The sequence below is a fragment of the Castor canadensis genome, chromosome 7 (assembly GCF_047511655.1).
Source record: "Castor canadensis chromosome 7, mCasCan1.hap1v2, whole genome shotgun sequence".
NCBI classification, from domain to species: domain Eukaryota; kingdom Metazoa; phylum Chordata; class Mammalia; order Rodentia; family Castoridae; genus Castor; species Castor canadensis.
In genome coordinates, this window is record NC_133392.1 from 132322013 (window position 1) to 132335986 (window position 13974).

Genomic DNA, 13974 nt, shown 5'->3' on the forward strand with positions numbered 1-13974 from the left:
TCTGTAAAATGGACTTGTAGGAAAGTCGTTTCCCCTGCTCTACCGTTTAACGTTTCTGGATCTGGTCTAGGATAGAGCAGGGGCATAGCGATGCCAGTGAAGTCCTGGGATGTGCCTCAAAGACAAGGAAGGATGAGAACGAACAGATGGCACGGATGGTGGTGCTCAAGAGGAGTGATCGGGCAGAAGGCAGGAACATCCTACAGACAGAGAGAGGATTGAGGTTTCCCCAGACCCTGTTCTTTAGAGGCCTACCTCTTCCAGGCCTCATGCACCTAGGTTGCCCCCAATAAGGCAAACTCAGATTATCCGGTTTCCCTAGGCCCCGCCCACCACATAGGCTCCGCCCTTTGGTCCGCCCCCGTCCCTAGCCCCTCCCGTCCACCAGAGGCCCCGCCCCCAAAGGCCCCGCCTCCCTCCTCGCCTCCCGCCAGCCGGGGCTCTGGCTTTGCACCCGGCGGTGACCAAGAAACGGTGGCGGCTGCGGAGCAGGCAGCGCAGGCGGGCGGAGCGGAGCTGCCCTGCCCGGTGGCGGGCGATGCCCCCGTGAGTCTCTGTCGCCGCCCCTCCCCGCCCCGCGTCCCTACCTTCTCCGAGTCCGTGCCCGCCTGGGGCCGGGCCGCGCCTACCGCCGGGTCCGCGGGGCGGGGTCCCGGGGCAGCACCTGCCCCGCCTTGCGTAGCAGCCTCGGCCTGAGGAGCCCCTCGCCCCGTCTACGCCCCCGGCCACCTCCGGGTAAGTCTGTAGGCCTTGCTCGCCTGGGAGTGGGCGTGGGGAGGGGAGCTGCGGTCTGGGGGACCTCCGAGGAAGGGGGTTCCGGCCGGGAAGAGCAACGTAGGGATTTAAGTGTGCCAGGTCTCAGAGCTGGGGACAAGGGATGGCTCTGGGGCGGGGGCTAAATATGAGATGGGGACATGGGATGCTTGGGAAGCCTAGAAAATAGGGTAGGGGCCCCAGAGTCTTGAGTTCTTTGCTGACGCTCAAAGCGACTGGGGCCCTGGTCTTCAACAGCATTGCCTCGCATGGCATTTTTGGAAAGTGCTTAAAATCCCTCCTGGAAAGGGAGCTGGAAGGCAGCCTGCCTTTCTCCCTGCTGCCTGTGCCCTGGTTGAGAAGTGGCCACTTTTTCCTCCCAACGTGACACCATTGTGGTGCCCAGAGGAAACCACCCCCCTCCACCCTATGAAAAGAAAGGGATGGTGCTCACTCCAGCCTTAGATGGGAAGAGGGGGCTTCTGGGAGGCTGAGAAAGAGTTGGTCAGTACCATGGTGGGGTCCCCCATGGATCAGGGAGGCTTGGCAAGACACTTCATGGGCAACTTGGGCATCCTCTTGTTTTGGGGGAGGATATTCCTGGCTAGCCTCCTGGCTGCCTGAACTACCACACCCCCATCATCTTCTCTAACAACCCAACCCTGAGGACTGGGTCTCTTCCCAGTGTCCTGGGTCTGGAAACTCAGGATTGTCCATAACTCCTGTGGTCCTGGGGTGAATTGGGCAATGCCGTACCTAAGGCCAGAGAACAAGAGGCCCTGGCTGGCAGTGCTACCTGGGGCTGTTTGAATGTGGCCCTCAGGGCTTGGAAGTCTGGGAATTCAAGTCCAACTCTAGCCTCAAAGGTGTTGTCTGGGAGTGAGGAGGAAAGCTGATCCTTTACCCTTTGGTCCTGTCCTATACCCATGATGACTTCTAAGGCTGAGGTCCTTGAGTTTGGGATCTGAATGGTAAGAGAAGGGTCATTCTGGGTTGGGCCTGGACCAAGGGGTTAAAAACCATCTCCCCCCCACCATTGTTGTTGCCAGCCACCAATTAGTCTGTAATTATGCAGCTGCCAATTGACCTTAGTGGCATGTGAATAGCCTAATCTCTGACTGGGAAGGGGGCCCATGCAACTTGTGCTTAAACCAAGCACCAGGTGGAGTTTGCTTAGGGTCCACAGACCCTTTCCCTGCCCTCTGTGTGCAGCTGCCTAGCTTAGGAACTTCCTGGGGTTCTACACTTATCCTACCCTTTGCATCAAGCCCAGAGTCTAATAAACTTGACTTCAAGTCCAGGTCCTGCTGCTTTCTGGCTGTGTGATACTAAGGAAATCACTTCCCCTCTCTGAGCCTCTCAGTAAAACAGACCCTACCCACTAGGAGGAGTAAATGAAATGATGGGTTTGAGCAGCTTAGTCAGCACCTAACTCTCCGGAGAACTCAGTAGATAACTGCTGAACTATACAAGCTACCCTGTGCCAAGTACTCTCTGGGACAGGAGTGCTGGAGCCAAGAGCTCAGGACCCAGCAGAGAACATGGTCCTTTCCCTTGGGGCATGTGGTCTGTGTCACTGTCTTAACCCTTCTTGCTCTCTGACACTTCTGGTCTCTGGACACCAATTGTATTTTGCTTTGTGGAGCCCAGGCCTGAAGCTTCTACTCTCTGGGCTTCTCCTCTCTCTACCCAGGTGCTGAGCTCTGCGGGGTCTGTGGGGTGTGGGTGAGGTCTATAGCTGCAATAGCAGCAGGCCCTTTAAGGAGTGAAGAAAACAATTACCTGGCTTGGGCATTGCATCAGCTGGAGCCTGGAGGGTCTCTGGGGAGGAGGGGTGGGGGGAGGCTGGTGGTTGATTTCATTAGTGCCATGTGAGAACTCTCACCTGAGTCTGCCCCACTCCCCAGCCACAGGCTTCTCCCCCAGGCAACAGCAGCCCCAGGGCCCTCTCCTACCCCAGCAGCTCCACCTTGGAGGACTCTCTGTGCACCCCACCCATGTCATGAGCTCAGGCGTTGGGGGGGAGTATGTATGTGTAGGGTAGTGTCTCTCACTCTGGCCTTTTGCTGACTGTAGCAACGTCTCTCTTGTTAGCATTTTGCTGACTTGGGGTGCAGGGTGCACCTTCTGCACTAGCGTTTTTCTGACAGTGGAAGTGACTCCCCCTTTCATATTTGACTGACCTGGGGTGTTTCTTGCACACTGGCATTTTACCAGGAAAAGTATGACTTTGACACTAGCCTCATACCTCAGTGGGGCTGTCTCCCACACTGGTAGATTGTTGACCTGACAGAAGAGCTCAGTGGGCTGGGGTGTATGGACCGAGGGCATGGGTTAGAAACAACTGCTCTCTGGGCAGAGGTGACTGGCTGGGAATGGTGAGTCACAGGAATGTATGGTTGGTCTCAGGCAGAGAAGAGACTAGGGACTTGGGCATCAGACAGATCTGGGTTCAAATCCTCCACTTCCAACCTATCACTAGTTTAGGCTGTGGCCTCAGCTCTCCAGCCTCAGTCTCCTCTGGAAAACAAGAATAATTTCACCCGTACTGGTCCACCCCACCTGGAAGGTGATTAGGGGATCAAATGTAGAAGGTGATTAGGGGATCAGACGTAGAGTACATAGCCCAGGGCTGGCAGTGGAAGGTATACTTTGCAAGTTTGGGCTCTTCACACCTTGAGCTCAAGACACCTGGACAAGAAAGGAAGAGCCAAGAAGGAGTGACGGGAAGAGAGAAAGAGTACAGGGCCATTCTGCCTCTGTCTCAGGAGGGTGCACCAGCCCACCAGTACTGCTGATGTGCCAAGCTCTATGAACCAGGTTGCCCCTGCCCTCATGGAGCTGACATTCTAGCAGGGTCATGACCCAGAGAAGGTAGTTACACATGTGACAGAAGTTGAAAGAAGGGGCTCAGGGAAGTTCTGAAAGCTATCTGTCATCCTCTTGGGTCTGTGAAGGGCTTCTAGAGAAGGTGACAGTTAAGGCATGAAGGATGCCAAAGGACTTGAGGAGGCAAAGAAGCAGGGATGTGCAGGGAGCACAGTTCAGGTGGTAAAGCACTTGCCTAACATGCTCAAGGCCCTGGGTTCAACTCCCAGCACTGCAAGAAGGAGGAGGAGGAGGAAGAGGGACGAAGGAGGGAAGAATGTGTTTAGGGCCCTGTTGGTAGTGAGAACAGGCCTGGTATGCTGGGGAAGGAGTGTGTAGGCAAGCCTAGGGAAAGCCAGGCTAGACACACTGGGTCAGCAGGATACTAGATACTTGGGAATTTATCCTGAGCCCATTGTGAGCCCAAAAGGATCCAAGGAGCAAGGCCAGATTTGCAGAGGGTATGGACTGGTGTCTGTGGCCTGCAGACAGAGGCCACTTGTGAGTGACCTTTTGCCTTCTCCTACCTCTCCTCTGTGCAGCACCAGTGTTGGTGCCCAGGGAGTACTTGTTTATGTGGCTTGCTCCAAGAGGGAGGAGGCCATTCCTAGTCCCTCCAGCTCTCTCGCTCTGGGCTGAGCTGCATTTCAGCCTTGTTGATGAAGTTCAACCCTTGGGGCCAGGTTTTCCCAACCTCCCAGGGGAGCCGAGGGCAAGAGGCAGGGTTTTGGCACAAGCTGGCCTGTCTACATCCCAGCTCTCTAGTTCATGAGGAAGGCACGCGACTCTAAACTTTAATGCCCTCAACTATAAAATGGGGCTGATGTTAATCTCTCTATGGGAAGTAAGAAGTGAAATTCTAGATGGAAATCATAAAGCCCTATATCCATGTCAGTTGGCATTTTTACTCTATTGCATGGGGGTGGCACCTACCCGGGACCAGACCCAGGGATGCCTGAGGGTGGGGTAAGAGTCTATGGCCACACGGGGCCCTGCACTTAGAATGATCCCAGACTTGGTTTAATTTTCTACTGTCACCATCCTGAAACTCTTAATAGTTTTATAACAAAGGGTCCTGCATTTTCACTTAGCACTGGGCCCTGTCTGTTATATAGCCCACCAATCAGGGAGAGGTGGGAGAGGTAGGGAGAGATACAGATCTGCAAATAGTTCCCAAATGGAGGGCATAAAAGGTGGAGGGTCTGAATAACAGCCCTAAGGTGGATGGGATGTCAATTGTACTAACACTTATTTAGTGCTTACTGTATGCTGGTTCTTTACTAAGTGCTTTGCATGCTCATTTTCTTTCTTTTTTTTTTTTTTCACTTTTATTAGGATATATTCATTTCATTGTGACAGTTCCAAATAGGCTTACATTGTATTCATGCTCTTTTTCAAGCAGCCCTATGAGGTGGATACAATATTGGCTGTGGTATAGATAAGGAAACTGAGGTTATTTGGCTGAAGTCACACAGTTAATAAGTGACAGAACTGGAATTCACAGCCAGACTGTCCAGTGGCAGAGAGCAGACCTGGACCAGAGAAGTCTTCACCTACAAGGAGGGGCTTCCTGCCTTAAGTTCTTTTAAGTTCCTAAAAAAGAACGTGGCTTTTCCCAAGGGAAAGAAGGTGCAGAGGGGAAAGGAGGGTGCATCCAGCTGATAAGTGTTTGTGCTGAGGGTAGACTTCTTAGCCAGGAGAAGGGGACCCAAAGTCAGACACTTCCAGGATCTGAGAGAAGGTAACCTTTGGATTTCATGGTTCTGATTTTCCAAGCTCAGAGCCCTTGGTCACTTTGCCCCCAGGTCTTGCTGCTTCCATAGGTCCTCAGAGCTGTCCCAAGCCCTCTTCTCAGAGTATTGCTGCCTCCTTCTCCATCCCTCAGGTCATCTTATTTACCACCCTGACTTTAATGATCTCATCTGGGTTCAGGGTCTGTAAGTCTAACTGCTTTCTGGACACAATCAGCATCAGATCCAAACCTAGGTCCCCAGCTCCACCCACTCACACCTGCTCTGCTTCCAGGGTCTCCAGCACATCTCTATCACCATCACCCACCCACTTGCTCAAGCTGGAAGCTGGAAATTCTTCTGGACGCCTCCCTCTCCTCGCCCCCACATCCCACAGCCAAGCCTAACAAGTCTTGTTAGTTCTCCTACATACTTTGTCCAGTTAGTGAACCCTCTTCCTGCCCACAACCCCTTCCAGACCTCCACTATTTCTCACCTGGACATAGGAGACAGCCTTCTACCTGGGCTCCTTACACTTCTGCTCTTGCCCCACTTGGTTTCATTTTTCACACTGTAGTCAGAGCGATCTTCTAAAGATAAATGTTTGATTGTGTCATTTCCCTGCTTAAGACTTCCAGGACTTCTTAGAATAAAATCCAGTCTCACTGACGCAGACTCCAAGGCCTTGTATGATCTGGTCCTTGCCTACCTTTTTGCATTGCCTTCTACCATTCCTCCTGTCCCTCAGTTGTAAGACTTTCACACATATTGTTCCCAATGCTGGAATGTATACCCCCTCCTGGGTCCCTGGTAACTCCTATTTATCCTTCACATAGACCCCACAGGGAAGCCTAAAAACCAGGAACTAAACAGCTTTTCTCCATTGGAACTTACACTTCTTCATGACACTTGACACACTTAAATTGCTTTTCCATCGTCTCTCTTGCTTGCCTATACATTCTGTGGTTCAGGAATCCCATGTTGCTTTGCCCCCACACTTAGCAGGTACACAATGAATTAGTCGGCTAATGAAAGAGCAGAAGAACCATCGTGCGGCATCCTAAATGGCCTCTCTGCCTCCAGGCGTGCCTTTCCCAGTCCTTTCTTCATACAGCCCCAAAGCGATCTTTCCAAAACATAGAACTGACCCTGTCACCCCCTGCTACTTAAAATACTTCAATAGCTCCCCATTGCTGACAGGAAAAGGCCTCTGCTTCTTACCATGATATTCAAAGCTCTTTATAATCTGTGCCCATCTCCCTGTCCACCCCCATCTCCTTTGCTTCCACAGCATACTTTGAACACCTGGCAGTTCCTCTAACACGCCAGGCTGTTTTGTGCCTCTGTATACCTACACTTGCTATTCCCTCTGTACAGTCTCCCTGTCCCTCCTTGGCTCCATGGAGAATGTCCTTCACTCTTTAAAACGGGCTCAGCCACCACCGTTGCTGTGAAGCCTGTGTAGAACTCTTCATCCCTTCTGGACAGTTAAGCTACTCTCTCTCTGCCACATCTGCGCAGAACCTAGATCTCTTACTCGGTCTCCTGCTAGGCTGGGCTCCTTCACTGCAGGCACTGGTTGGGTTTTTTTTTCCAGGATTGTTCATCATTGTATCTCCAGTTCCCTATCTTAATTAGGTCTTTGCTTGCATACAGAAACCCACTAGAACCAGCTTCAGTAATAAAGAAAGGTTTATTACAAGGACATATGTGATTCCTGGAAACCAAGGAGAAGGAAAAGGGTTAGCCTCAGAAAGATCAGACATGGAATGCCAAGAGAACTTGCATCAGTCATTCTCTGTACTCCGCAGGCTGTCTGCCTTTTTGTCTTCACAGACTGGACTTCTCTGCTTTTCCAGCACCAACCCACCTATAGTTTCGGCCTTGTGACCCTGAGTTCCAGCCACATTCAGAGCTAGAACTTGGTGCATGGCAGAGTTGATCTGCCAGGAGAGGATCTGATTGGCTCTGAGAGGGTCAGCTGCCCACTCTGGGCCAATCAACTGCAACCTGTTAGGAAACTCACAAAATGAGATAAGTAAATATGGCTATTGCTGCCCTCCTCAAGGAAAGAGGGCCTTTTTTTTTAGCTGGACAAGTAATTCAAAATATATCTGCCGAGGTCCTTAGAGTTACAGGTGGTACAGGCAGGTGACCTGAGCCCCTGCCTTCCATGTGAACAGCACCTGAAGAAAAGGGACCTGGACCTGGAATTGTGACCTAAAGAGGACTGTTTTCCTAGAGTAACAGTGGCAAGGGTAGGCCCTGCAGAACCTGTCTCATGTGATTCAGAGCCTGAGCAGAGAGAGAGGAAAGTGAGACCCTACATTTCCTCACCTCTTTTTGGAATGGGGAGAGAGAGAGAAGGGACCATTTTCACTACCAAATCTGCTCTCAGAGAGAGCAGTCAGAACCATTTCACTACCAAATCTTTTTCCTTCTCTAAGACTTAACTCTTTCCCTTTTCTCAATGAAGAACCATACCATGCCCATCCCACCTCCTGCGGCTCAGTCATTCTTTTTCTATATTGATTCTTTTGTACTTCCCTGGTAATAAACCTTCTTTGCATGCATACTCTATGCCAGACACTGTACACATGCATTACTCTGTGTAATCCTTTTATCCTCTAAGAAGAGTATTATTATTGTCTCCATTTTAAAGACAAGGAAACTGAGGTTCAGAGAGGCAGCGTTTACACACAACAGTGTGATTCCAGAGTAAAAGCTCTTAATCTCAGCTACTTACTCACTTGCCTATTTGCTTTTTGGGACTGTGAGCATCTCACTGGCAGATATCAGGTTTCTATCTTCCCTCTTTCCCCACTGTCCAGCACAGGACCAGCCCAGAGCAAGGGCTCCTGACTATAGGACAGACAACTCAAGTAAAGTAGAAAAGGCATCTGAGGGGAGTCAAGTATCCTACTCATAGATCTATCTTGTGTAGCTGTGTGACTGTAGATAAGTCTCTTAACCTTTCTGAGCTTTATTTTTCTTATTGAAAAATGGTGATGAGACCGGACACTGGTGGCTCTTGCCTGTAATCCTAGCTACTCAGGAGGCAGAGATCAGGAGGATGGCTGTTTGAAGCCAGCCTGAGCAAATAGTTTGTGAGACCTTATCTTGAAAATACCCATCACAAAAAAGGGCTGATAGAGTGGCTCAAGGTGAAGGCCCCAAGTTCAAGCCCAAGTACCACACACATACAAAAAATGGGGATGATATTTCCTGCTGTGAGTTTTATATTAGTTGGGAGCTATGGTGACAGTTTATAGATAGGAAAGAGATGAGCACTTTCTACAAATTGCTATTCCTAGAATGGGTGGAGGCAACAGGGTGCAGCTGGTCACTGTGCCCAGTTCCTTCGAGAGATGGCAAGGTGGATGAGCTTCCCACAACATGGAGTGGTATTTGCAGCAGGACCCGAGATGACTTTCAGGGGCTCTTGGACCTGCTACCACATCTCAGTTTAGCAAGCTCAAGGTTGTCTCAAAGAGACAACCTTGTATAGATGCTAGTGTGTCTTTCACAACTTCCCAATACTTCTACCCTCCTTTTTAAACACAGATCTCAGAAGAGGCTGAAATTGGTTACTCCATGTAGCTTTTTTTATACTGTATTTATTGTCATTTTCTCTCTATTAAAAGTGATATTGGAGGCAGGTACTGATGGCTTTCACCTGTAATCCTAGCTAGTTGTGAGATTGAGATCAGGAAGATAGTCATTCAAGGCCAACTCAGGCAAATAGTTTCTGAGACCCATCTTCAAAATAACCAGAGTAAAATGGACTGGAGGAGTGGCTCAAGTGGCAGAGTGCCTGCTTCGCAGGTACAAAGTCCTGAGCTTAAACCCCAGTACCACCAAAACAAAGTGATATTGGCTTTCTCTTTATAGAAGCAACATAGAGTTTCTATTTAAAATAGATGCAATTAAAAATGCCAATTTAAAGAAACTAAATAATGTGCAATACAGATGTGTGTAGATTTGGTAAAAATCATTGAAGTGGTGATATACAGTATTCTATGGATAATGAAGAATTGGGAGGTGGCATAGGGTGTTAGAGATGCAAACTGTTGGTCTAACTAGTCTTGAAATTGTCTCCCTTCCATGACAAATGGGGGGGTGTCTTCTGCTCCCCTTGCGACTTTTTTTTTTTTTTGTAGTACTGGGGTTTGAACTCAGGACTTTGTGCTTGCTAGGCAGGCACTTTACTACTTGAACCATACCTCCAGGCCCCTTGTGCCCACCCGTCCTCCCTTCTTCCCTTCCTCCCCCCTTCCTTCCTTCCTTCCTTTTGTTTGTGCTGGGGCTCTAACCCAGCGTATGCTAGGCATGTGCTCTGCCATTGAGCCACAACCTCAGCCCTGGTTTGCGTTTCTCTTGAGGAATCGTTCCATGATTGTCCTGCAGGCAGAAGAGTTTGTGCCACAGTTCCCACAACTTGCTTGAGAGGGGGCTGTTGGAGCTGGGGCATCTGAATAGGTACAGGATGTACTTTCACTTCTGAGGCTAGGACTTGGGATGTCCTGTGGTGAGCCTCCTCCAGGCTTTCCAGAGGCCTGGAGTCCCAGGGAATGGATGGGGAGCCACAGGTGAGGGTGAAGCAGCCCCTGGAGCTTCACGCCCCAGATCTTGGGGTCTAGGGACAGCAAAGCCAAGAGGCTTTGGATTCTCAAAGGTCCCTTTTTTCCTTCCCCCACCTCTTTGTGCTGTTGTCTGCTTGCCCCTGAGGATTAGGCAGCAGATCCCAGAAGGCCTCAGAGGACACATCAGATTTCTTCACAGGGCCTAAGATCAGGACTAGAACAGAGAAAGTAGGCAGGAGGGATGGAGCCCTGTTTGCCTCCTGCCCAGTCACGTTCACAGTGGGAGTAGCACCTGGGTACCAGAAGGGTGGGAGGTGTGGGCAGTGGGGAGGTATGTTTGTGTATCCATGATTAATGAGGGTCTCTGTGAAAGAATATTATGTGTGTGTGTGTGTGTTTGTGTAGTGTGTCTATGGCAGTTGCATCCACACTTCATGTCTGAGGCTCTCTGTGAGGGAGTTTTTGTGCAGTGTGTATTTGTGTGTGTGTGGTAGGGGGTCTTGTGTCTGTGATGTGTATGTGAGTCTGTGGTCACTGCACCTCAAGATAATATGTGTCTGTGACGCATGTGTTGTGTTTCTTTGTGTGCATATCTGCTGCTTGTCTGAGCGCCCTAAGTGGCTTGTGTGCAGGGTGTGGTGTGTGCTTGCTGTTTTGTGTATGTGGTTGCCTTTGTACAGTGTATGTCTGGTTCTGTGGTGTATCTGAGTGGCTGAGTGAAGGTGTATGGCATGCCTGGAAGGGGTTGGGGTTGTAGACGGTGCTGGATTCACCACACTCTGGGAGGGGTGGAGTCTGTGCCCAGGCAGCCACGGCTGTGCTGGGTTCCCGTGGAGAGTCCCCAGGGTGAGCAGCAGGCATGGCGGTGCCTTCCGGCTTGGCGCGGGGCTGGTAACCGGAGCCCCTTACCCCTATGAAATATTGATGACCTATCAGGCGGCCCTGGCCAGGGGCGGGTCGGGCAGGGAGCATGCACTGATCGCTGTCCTTGGTGCTGACACGTGGCTGCCCCTGCAGGGGCGTCAGTGCTCAGGCAAGAGCCAGCCTGGGAGACAGAGGGATTGCCCCACCAACCAACACCCTCAACAGGGCCCCTGCTCTCAGGAGTAGCTTGCTTGTACCTTCTGTCAGTTCCCCCACCCTACCTATGGGAGAGGGAGAGGAGGAATCAAATATGTATCTTCTTGTGATCCAGTATCCCCCAGAGCTAGTGTGGCCAAGTAGCTGACTTTGCCTGGGGTAGTTCTAATTTACATATTTTCCTGTGGTCCTGGTGTGATTGTTAGTAGTGTCTCTGCTCAGTCTAAAAGGGTCCCAGTTAAGTGATAAGTTAAGTGCTTTCTAGCAATAAGACTTTGATCCAAAGACCTATTCCCCAGCTGGGCATGGTAGTTTATCTCTGTAACCCCAGCACTAAGAAGGCTCAGGGGCAGGAGGATCCTGAACTCCAGGTTGTTCTGGGCTACATAGCAAGTTCATGGGCTATCTATTAAGACCCTATGAATAAATAAATAAATAAATAAGACTGGGGCATGGCTCAAGTAGTTGTGCTCTTGCCTAGCAAGCATACAAGAAGTCCTGAGTTTTCAATACCCAATACTGAAAAAAAAAAAAAAAAAACCAACTTATTTCCCTACATCTGTGTTCAGCCCTGGGGGTTCTGTATCCCTGTTGGTGTGCTTTGCATGTGGGGAAGGGGTGAGGATTGCTCTTCCTGTGCTAGGACTGAGCTAAAATAAGTGCTTGGGAGCCCCAGGGCCCTTGGGGTTCTGCTGCAGTCCAGACCCTCCCCCAGGATATCCAGGCCCCTTCTCTACCAGTCTAAATGCTGCTTTGCATTCAAGCTGTGCTCCTTCTCAGGTCTGGGCTTCCCTGGTCCTCTGGTCTTCTTCCTACATGGGGAAGGCTTCTCCTTGGTCTCCACACCAGGGTGTTGTAAGGCTGCCAGGTTGACCATCTGTATATTCACGGCATCTCCTCTCAGATCTCCTTCTACTTTGAACTGCCAATTATCTCTCCTGTGGTTCTGTTTTCCTGCTGTCTCTGGGTATTACCTCTCACCCTGTCCTCCCCTGTCCTCTCCTCTGGGCATTCCTGTTCCTTCTGACACTCCACCTTTTCCCTGTGGGAGCACACTCAGTTCCTGCCCACTCATAACTCTCCTGAGCTTAGCAGATCCACTACCTGCCCAACGCCTCCACGCTGAAGCTGCAGTATTATCTCAGACTTGTCATGACTAAAATGGAGACTCATCTTCCCCTGAAGCCAGATTTGTCCTCTGGGACCTCAGGCTGCGTTGATAGTACCTCACAGCCCTATCTTCCTATAAATCACCTTGAATTCCACTTTTTTCCCTCTTCCCAATTTTGTTTCTTCACCACCCCTCAGCAGTCCCCCAGCCTGGCTCCTGACTCCTGCCCACCCTTTCCTCTTCACACATACAGGTCAGCAGTGCAGCCCTCCCTGCCTGTGTGGATAAAGCAGCCACCTGGCTGCTCTGCCTGCTCTGCCTGCTGTCAGCTTTCTTCTGATTCTGCACTCAGTATCAGATTTATCTCTGTAAAGCATTACACCTAAATCTTGTCAGATTTCACTCCTCCAGGATTAAAGGCTCATTTCTTAGATCCACATTCCAAGTCCTTCATTGGCCACTCCCAACCTCATGTTCCAGCCCCCTCTTCCACAGTTGTACTCACTTCCTGCTCTAACTGTGCTTCTCTATTCCCCAGCCTCTAAACCTGCTGTTTGCTCTCTGAACCTTCCTCATAGTTGCCACTACTTTCCTGTAGAGCTGCTTCTGCCTCTCCTACTCTCACCTATCTTTGAGGTGCTCTGCAGTGTGCTTCTTCATAATACCTTCTCTGGTCTCCCCTATCCTGAAGCATTCAGCCCTCATACAGAACAAGCAGAGTGTTTTATTTTTACTTCTCAGTGCATAGGGGGTGGTCCATGGACCAGCAGCATAAGCATCACCTGGGAACTTGTAAAATACAGAATCTCAGGCTCCACCTGTGATCCATGGAGTCAGAATTTGCATTTCAACAAGATGTTTTTGTATCTACATTAAGTTGGAGAAGGAATGGAAAGTATGTTCATTGGTCTTCTTAGGTGCCAAGTTTAGCAGTCCATCAGATGACAGGTGTCACTTCTGATCAGATCTCACAGGTTATGGGAGGGGGTGAATGGTGGAGATGGCCAAAAAGAATGTGTACCCTGCCTAAACCCAGGGCTCAAGCTCTGTAAATCAGACTCCGGAAAGTACTCTAGCAACATGAGGAGGAATCAATTAATCAATAAACAGCAGTTATCGAGCACATAGCAGAACTTTTCCCTGTTCACAAAATGCACATTGGTGGAAATGTCTGTTACTTTAGTGTGTATTTTGGAAAGAACAATGTTTATTGATGTTTTCCCCTTTTTATAGCATTAATACAGTTTCTAAAGTAGTAGGTTTAGAAAACACAATATGTCACACAAAGAAAATAAGAATGTCTCACAACTCCACCATCCATCTGTAAATACTGTTGATGCTTTTGGTTGCCATTCATTCATTCATCATCTACTGACAGGGCCCCGAGGTGTGCCAGACCTGTGTCAGGTACAGGGATTTGGGGTAAAGAAGACGACTCGGTTCCTATTTTTAAGCAGCTCACAGCCAGGGGGTGGGGATGGGAGACAGGGCCTGAACAAATTATGAACAGCAGTGTGTTCATTTCGTAGGCTGCTATACCACACACGGAGTGACTCAAAGCAACAGAAATTTAGTCTCTTACAGTTCTAGAGGCTAGAAGTCTAAAATCAAGGTTTTCAGGGGGTTATTTCCTTCTGAGGACTGTGAGGGAGAATCTCTTCCATGCCTCTTTCCTGGCTTCTGGTGACAGCTGGCAGTGCTTGGCATTCCTTGGCTTGTTGACACATCACTCCAATCTCTGCCTTCATTATCACATGGTATTCCCCCTTATCTCTGTTTCATGGCTATCTTCTATAAGGACACTAGTTGGATTAGGGAGGAAATGTATCCCAATAGGACCTCAATTTAT

General features: G+C 49.8%; 1 protein-coding gene across 2 annotated transcripts in view; it reads left to right on the top strand.

Moving 5' to 3' along the window:
- The first annotated feature begins 424 nt into the window (after positions 1–424).
- Positions 425–13974, top strand: part of Rims3 (regulating synaptic membrane exocytosis 3) — a 39459-nt gene continuing 25909 nt past the window's right edge. Inside the window, exon 1 of one of the 2 annotated variants that reach the window (XM_020171690.2) lies at positions 425–735. The gene's annotated coding sequence lies outside the window, so the exon portion shown is untranslated. The remainder of the gene's footprint in view (positions 736–13974) is intronic. The other variant, XM_074080466.1, reaches the window with a different exon arrangement.